The following is a 7,700-nucleotide window of genomic DNA, read 5'->3' as shown; positions in this document are numbered from 1 at the left end:
AATATCATATGATATTAAAGGAAATATTCAAGTAAGAGAAATGATTAAGACATTTTTGTTGGAAGTTAATTTGGATGATAAAAAAAATCACATTTTGGATGAATGAGTTTGTACAAATATTCAGTGGTGTTGCAGAGTAATAAAGGATATGCTGTAATGAGTGTATTCTGTGATGTTGTGTCTGTTGTTTTTGTTGTAATGAAGGATATGGTATAATGAGTACAGTATGTGATGTTTTTGTTGTAATGAAGGATATGGTGTAATGAGTACAGTATGTGATGTTTTTGTTGTAATGAAGGATATGGTGTAATGAGTACAGTATGTGATGTTTTTGTTATAATGAAGGATATGGTGTAATGAGTACAGTATGTGATGTTTTTGTTGTAATGAAGGATATGGTGTAATGAGTACAGTATGTGATGTTTTTGTTGTAATGAAGGATATGGTGTAATGAATACAGTATGTGATGTTTTTGTTGTAATGTAGCCTTCATCACTCAGGAGCAACAAAAACAACAGACATACATCAGAAAATACATTCATTACACTATATCATACATCGGAACAAAAACAACAGATATGACATCACAAAATGTGCTCATTACACCATATTATATGGTGTAATGAGTACATTCTGTGGTGTCATGTGTAATTATTTAGACCTGAATGAATGAGATGAGCCCTCTCTAAAATATTAGTTGGTTCCACTGGATTGCCCAGACTGGTATTTAATGCAGAATTTTTCAGAATGATGTATTTGATAATCAGAGTTGCCTAATGGGTAATAGAAATGAATGTAACTCAAGTGTGTTAAACAGTAATTAAAATTAAGATGGTTGAATTTTAGACTAACATATTTTTTATTAGTCAGTATTTCTGCTAATACAAACAAAAACTGATATAATTAAAAATACAAATTAATTTTTTCACAGTTGTAGTTTTATGAGGTGCAGGAATATGTTTATTTTTTGTCAGAACTGACTGGATGCTTACATTTAATATGAGGGTAAGTAAAAATGTTTAAAAGTGTGGTTGAGTTTCTTGATGAAAAAAAGGAAAATCTGATTATTATTGTGTTTTTTTTTTTAAGTCTGTTGATATATTGGTTTAATGATGCTGATAGGAAAGAAGCTTTCAAAAATGTAAAACTCCAAACTAATAATGTTATGAAATTTAGCAGTTAATTGAAGTAACCTGAAGTTCTTCAAGTTACATAAAAACAAACTTAAGAAAGTTATCATTAAGAGTAAAAGAGACTGTTTGAAAGTTTCTTAGCTCCAAACTTCAAATTTAACGAGTATGATTTTTATTCTTAGACCAAAGAAAATCTGATGTGTGGATTACTTACATTGAACTTTAAATAGGTAAGTATTTAGGAAACAAATTTTGTTTCAGTACATCATTTTTATGCTGTCATTGATTAATAATAATATTAAATACATGCAATATAAAAAATGTTTCATTAGTGTAATTTCTGATATAAGAGATTTATTTTCACTAAGGTACTGTACATTTATAGATGATTTCTGTAAAGTATTTGTGAAAACAGAACCTTGAATTGCTAAAAGAACTAAAAGTAATTTTTTAAAGGGATTGATTAAAAAAAATTTAGGACCAAAGATTAACAAAAACACCACTGAAAGTGTTGATTAGATCTTTAGCCATCTTTTAGTCCCTCAACAATAGAGGTGCCGGTATAATCTCTACATATCCAGTGTGATCCTTGTGTGTTTTTTTTTAATGATTAACTTAAGGCCTAAAAACATAATCATCTGGTTCTGGTTACTCAACTAACCCTTTTTTTAATGAAGGAAAATACTATGATCTGCTTATTAAACAATAGGAAGAACTTTCTTTAAATTATAATATTGTTGAAGATAAAAATAATTTGAAAAAAAAAAATTTAATTGTTTTAAAGTAAAGCTTATTGACCTGACAACATGTCTTGCATATTCAAAAAATTACTGCACACTGAAGAAATTCCTGATGACTTTACAAATGTGACAAATATTTCTGAAATGAATTAGCAATAATAGCAATTATAGGTCTGTCCTGTTAGTAGGATACTAGTATTTTTTTTATCAAAAATCACTTCGGAAAATTTCTTAAATTGTGATTTAATCAACAATAATCGACAGTTTTCATACTTTACTAATTTGTTTTTATTATTAAGATATCAAAGAAAGCAACTTTTACTGAAGCTTGTTCTTCATATTCCATAAAGTATAAATGTTTGAGGATTTCAACATTTGTATCTCATTAGCCACTTTTTTTAAATAAATTATTTATAAACTGTAAAGTAATTGTTGGTGAAGAATAAATGGATTTTTGTGACCTACAAACATATTTTTTCTAAGGAATATTATAAAGACCCTAAAAAATAAAAATTATTTTTATCTCAAGAGGAAATATATTTTTTTGTGGTGTGTGCGTGCTCATTATATAACCAGTTTTCTAAAAAAAATTAAATTTAACCCAGTATGCCTGGAATATCAGGGATATGACAGAATTTTGTTTTTAGGTTACAAGTTTTTTATAGTAATTTTTCTTTTACAGGTATTGTTTTTCAACAATAAAACAATAAACTGCATTTATCTTTTATAAGAGGTTTTGGATGGAATCAACACCAACAGTTGTCTTCCTGATGATGAATTGTTAAACATATACAAAACCCTGATTTAGGAAAAGGTGATTACAATAGGTAATTAAACAAATCTGGTAATGTTTAAATCTTGAGCAAACCTTCTGTAAAGAAGTGTATTGATGTCTATTAATTTCTTAGGGTAATACTTTGTTTTTTTTTATGTTGTTGGAGCACTTCTGTTTGTCAAGTACCTTATTTTCCACGTTTAAAGGTGGTAAACTATTCTGAGTAATATTAGAAATTCCAATACAGTACATTACCTCTTCTAATATGTATAGCTGTTTTCTTTCAGTGCTGCCCTCTATATTCAAAAATTTGTTTGCATACCACAAGCCTTGAGCTCCCACATACTCCATAATCAACATGGTTCAACTGTGTCTCCCACGTAAATCATTATGCGACAACCCTCCACCAATAAGAGTGCGACATACCCTCCTGACACATGTGACTCCCTCTATTAGATTCTACCAAACTATCACTTCTCATTAGGCAGTGATCAAGTGAAGATGTTTTTCACTTGTGTTCTTTTTGCATGTTCATTTTATTTATTTATTTTTTGTGAAGTAGTGTAATACTTGAATTATTTTTTGCTACAGTTAGTTTTGTCTGTTGTAGTTTGCCACGATAACTTACCTTTGTTTATTGATTTTTTCTTCTCATTTTCAATTTCTTGATGGCTTAAGATGAATTCTGAAGTTTTGTTTTACAACTTCTGATATTATTACCGCTACTTTGAATGCTATTACTGGCTTCAGGTGAGGATATTTCAGCGATCATTTGTCAAGAGATTGATTATTATATGAGGTGTCTTTTTTTTTTCTCCCAACAATGTTCGGGTTCCTCCAGCATTTTGCAAACCTTTTCATGATGAGGGAGATTATGACAGTTAATTTTTTCCTGTTCCTACCTATGCCATGCCTTCCCATCCATTTCCTATGAAATCTACTAGGCCTAACTGCTTTTCTCAGGTGTGTTCTGTTTTCACTTTTCCTTCCCCTGACATCTGGGTTCATAATGAGCAATTCCCTTCTCAGTTGAGAGCTGGTGTTAGCATGCCTCGTCATCCATGGACTTCTGATCTTTATGCTCTGGCTTATCAGAAGCTGATTAACCTTTTATCAACTCTCAGCAGTTAGTGTCACTTTTGCTCATGTGTGTGTGTGGGGGGCTGTCCCTGATAATCCTATCCATTTTTTCAACCTTATCTTACCTTTACAGCTCTTCTACAGTACTTGTCCAACATACATCTCCTTTCTGAGGTACATCACTGATCCCCTAAGGGTTTTTCAGGGGGATACACTTTCCCTCCTTACTTCTCATTGGTGCTTTTGTACTCTTTGGCCCTATCCCTTCATACGTAGTTTTGTTGTTTTGAGGATCTTATTGGGAAGGATGCTGTCTTTTCACAGGTTCATTTACCTTCCCATTATCTTCATGACTTCTGGATAACTATTTTTTCATCTGTTTGTTTTTGGAGATTTTCCAGAGTCCCACTTCCATGCTTCATTGGAGAAAACTATTCAGTCAGGCATGTGGCCTCCACCACATATGTTCATCTTCATTGGGGTACCGCCATCCTTCAAAGTTTGGTGCGACTGTAACTGGGTAAGCTAGCTTTTATATATATATATGCCATCCAAGGGCATGTCCCATTTAGGATTCAGACCCTGTTCAGTGGCGAGCAGTGCTTGTCCAGGTATGTTTTCTATATCTCAACTCCACAATGTAAGGCTATGATGTATACTCATGGCCTATAACACACACTGTTGAGATGGGGTGTTGCACAAGATCATTAGTAGGTTTTTCATCGTGATATATTTGCATCATTAATATGTCTGTTCCAGACCTTATTAACCCTTGGACTTGCATGGGGAGAGTAAAAGGGGATAGCTGTTTCTGCTGTCCCTTTGATTGGATAAATCAAAGGCAGTCTGCTTTTCAAAACAGGGTTTTTGTGGTCACTCATTGCACTGTCTTTGATGTTGGCATTCCTCCTGACTCTACACTGCATTTTATACCCTTGTTCTTTTAGTGGGGTATGGGACTCCTTGCCACTTTCCAGTTCCAAACTGCAGAGTGGTGGACCATGGAGGAGTCCTCCTGAATGTGTTCACTTTCATTAACTAGAGAGTAGGGTGGTGGTGTTCTGCTGCTGTAGATGACGTGCAATCGTCCAATCATGTGCTCTACCTACATGTGGTGGGTCTGGGAGGTTGATGTTGTGCCCAGCTTCTGCATTGTTATAACCAGAGGGTGAGAATGCTTATATTTTGTAGATACAATCCACTTTCTTGCAATGAGACAAGGAGGGTGGTATTGAGCTCCAACTTTTTTGTGGTCCTATCTGGGGATGATGTTCGCATATCTACTAATAAATATGCACCACCTCCGTGTGGTGGGTCCTGGAGGTTGAGGTTGCATGCAGCTTCTGTGATGTTCTATTTGAAGGGTGAGGTTGCTTATTTTTAGAGATGCAATCCACTTCCAGCAGTGGGACCCGGAAGTTGTTATTGCACTCCAGTGTTTGTGCAGTCCTATCCAGAGGAGGATGTTGTTTTGAAGTAGGTCCGTTACATTGCAGTTCAACCCTCGATTGGGATCCCTCATCCTACCATCACCTGGATGTCGATTCCCAGTGAGTGATTTTAGATTAGAGCTGGATCAATCCACATAAATCCTCACACATGTATTGGTTGTGTTTTCTGTTCTTCACTATACCTCTGTGCGGTGGATCCCAGAGTTTGATGTTGTGCCCAGCTTCTGTGCAGTTCTATACTGAGGATAATGTTGACCAGGATGATGGTTCTTCCTCTTATGCTACAACTTGGGGTGTGTTCACTGTCTGAGGATGATATTGTACAGTGGGGTGCCAGTGTGATTGCATTTGAGTTTGATATGACCTGCCACATCTCTTCCTACTGTCATTCAGATGTCAGGTTCCCAGATGTGTGGTTGGTTGTGGATTTAGGCACATTTGCCCATTTTGTAGATCAGTTTGCACTATATATGCTTCTGTTGTATTTAACTTGAGGTAAAGACGGTGTGGACCCTCCTCCTACTGTGGGTCAGAGGTTCTGTTCCTGATGTTGCTTGGTTTTCAATTAGAGTTTACTGGCCACATATGGTCTGCTGTGCTCTAGCAAGTGTACACATTGGAGCACATCCATTTTAGCTTTCTTCACATTCTTGTCAGTAGATAGTTCTTCTACAGTCTTTCTTCTATGGGATTGAGATTCCAGTATACCGTGGTTTGGATTCCAACCCAACTGGTTTTTCTCCCTTTTTAGTTGTGCTCCTCCCACTTTCTGCCCATATATGTGACACCAATTTCCACACTTGGTGCAGAGTATACCTGGTGTAGAAGTAGTGCAGTCTCCCATGTGTGTTCCTCTCCTAACAGGGATCACACTTCATGAGTGTTCTTCAAATGCTTCTGAAGGATACTTATTCTATCTCTTGCACTGGTCCCTCCACCTATTCAATGTGGGGTTCTAGCTATATGTTTGAGCTGAAATAATGTACCACATTGGAAGTTATTATTTTCCTATACTGAAAATAGATTTCCAATAGGTACTTACCTCCTCTCACACTTCCCACTCTCTCTTGCCACTGAAAACCAGTGTTTTCTTTTCTGCATAATCTCAAAGTGAAAGTTCAGTAAAATCGATACGTCAGGAGGGTGTGTTGCACTTCTATTAGTGGAGGGTTGTCTCATGATGATTTACATGCAAAACGCAGTTGAACCATGTTGATTGTGGGGCAACGTGGGAGTTCAAGGCTTGTAACATGTGAAAAATGTTTTTGCATATAGATGGCAGCACTGAATGAGAAAAGCTATACATGTGAGGAGTGGTAAATACCTATCACAAATCTGTTTTCAGTTTAGGAAAATAATAACTTTCCTTAAGAAGTGAAAACTGACACTTGGTGAGATTTGAATGTGAATTTTGGCTTACTTTGTAGATCCTGTAGCGAACCAGGTTATTATGTTTAGTGAATGCTGCAAGTCCAAGCTCTTATTTCATTGATTGTAAAGATGGTGGCAGGACTTTTAAGCTGTTGTTGTTGGTTTGTAAAGTCTAGAATTCAGTTATTCTAAACTTAGTTGTGAAAGTAAGGAATAAAGTTTTGAACTGTTGGTATTTTTATTTTTAAAAAGTGGAGTGTTATCTTGTAATATTAAAGTTTAAGATGTGTTAAACTACCAGGTGTGTTAAATGTTGCAAATCCCAGTTCTCACATGATTGACTGGTAAAGATGGAATTTTGGCAGGATGTTTGAGCTCTTCCGATTGGCTTGTGTATCCCCGAATCCAAATTGTTAGTAGTTTGGCTTTTTAAGTGAGAAAGTACATTTTAACCTATAGAAATAATTAAAGGTGGTATACTATCCTATAATGTTATAGTTTTTCACAAAACATTAAATGAAAATTAATGTGAAAAAACCTCATTGACTTCAGCTTTGATCTGCAGCAGGAACTGGTGTATCTAGATCACAAGTGCCTGAACTGACAAAGCCAATAGTACCCACTACTTTTATATTTTATTAGTACCTCTAACCACTTGAGCACAGTATTTTTAACCACACTGCCCACAAAACTGCACTTGAGAGGCTGAATGGTGTGATTCTATCTGGCTGGCACACACCCTAGCAACTAATCAAACAAGTTGAAACTGTGATTTTGCTATCCTCATTCCCTGATACTTAGCCTGGGTATGCCATACAGCCCAAATAGGGATCACAAAACTGGTATGGCATCAGCATATAAAAAACATATTGTTAATCACCATTATTTTAACCTTCTGTACTCCGAATCATGCAACATAAATGACTGAGATATCACAGGTGTATAGATGCTGAACAGTAAGGAGTTGTGATTTCTTAGTTTTACTAGCAAAACTACAACACTTATCAGAAATTTGCTAACTTGCTGGTATTAGTTTCAACCCTTTGTTATATTAATCTGTAATGTCTCAGGTTATCAGAAACATAGTTTCATCATATGATTATCACTGTTTCTTTACAGTTAGCATTTAGATATTTAAATACCAGTTCTT

General features: G+C 35.2%; 1 long non-coding RNA gene across 4 annotated transcripts in view; it reads left to right on the top strand.

Annotated features, from left to right (window-relative positions):
• LOC106474435 overlaps positions 1-7,700 on the top strand; it is a 138,366-nt gene that overhangs the window by 2,120 nt on the left and 128,546 nt on the right. For all 4 annotated transcript variants that reach the window (XR_002608922.1, XR_002608921.1, XR_002608919.1 and 1 more), the window contains exons 2-3: positions 1,316-1,363; positions 2,556-2,700. This is a non-coding gene — a long non-coding RNA (uncharacterized LOC106474435). The remainder of the gene's footprint in view (positions 1-1,315; positions 1,364-2,555; positions 2,701-7,700) is intronic.

The sequence above is a fragment of the Limulus polyphemus genome, unplaced genomic scaffold (genome assembly GCF_000517525.1).
Source record: "Limulus polyphemus unplaced genomic scaffold, Limulus_polyphemus-2.1.2 Scaffold138, whole genome shotgun sequence".
NCBI classification, from domain to species: Eukaryota; Metazoa; Arthropoda; class Merostomata; order Xiphosura; family Limulidae; genus Limulus; species Limulus polyphemus.
The sequence above is the reverse complement of the archived record's forward strand: the minus strand, read 5'-3'. Positions and strand labels throughout refer to the sequence as shown.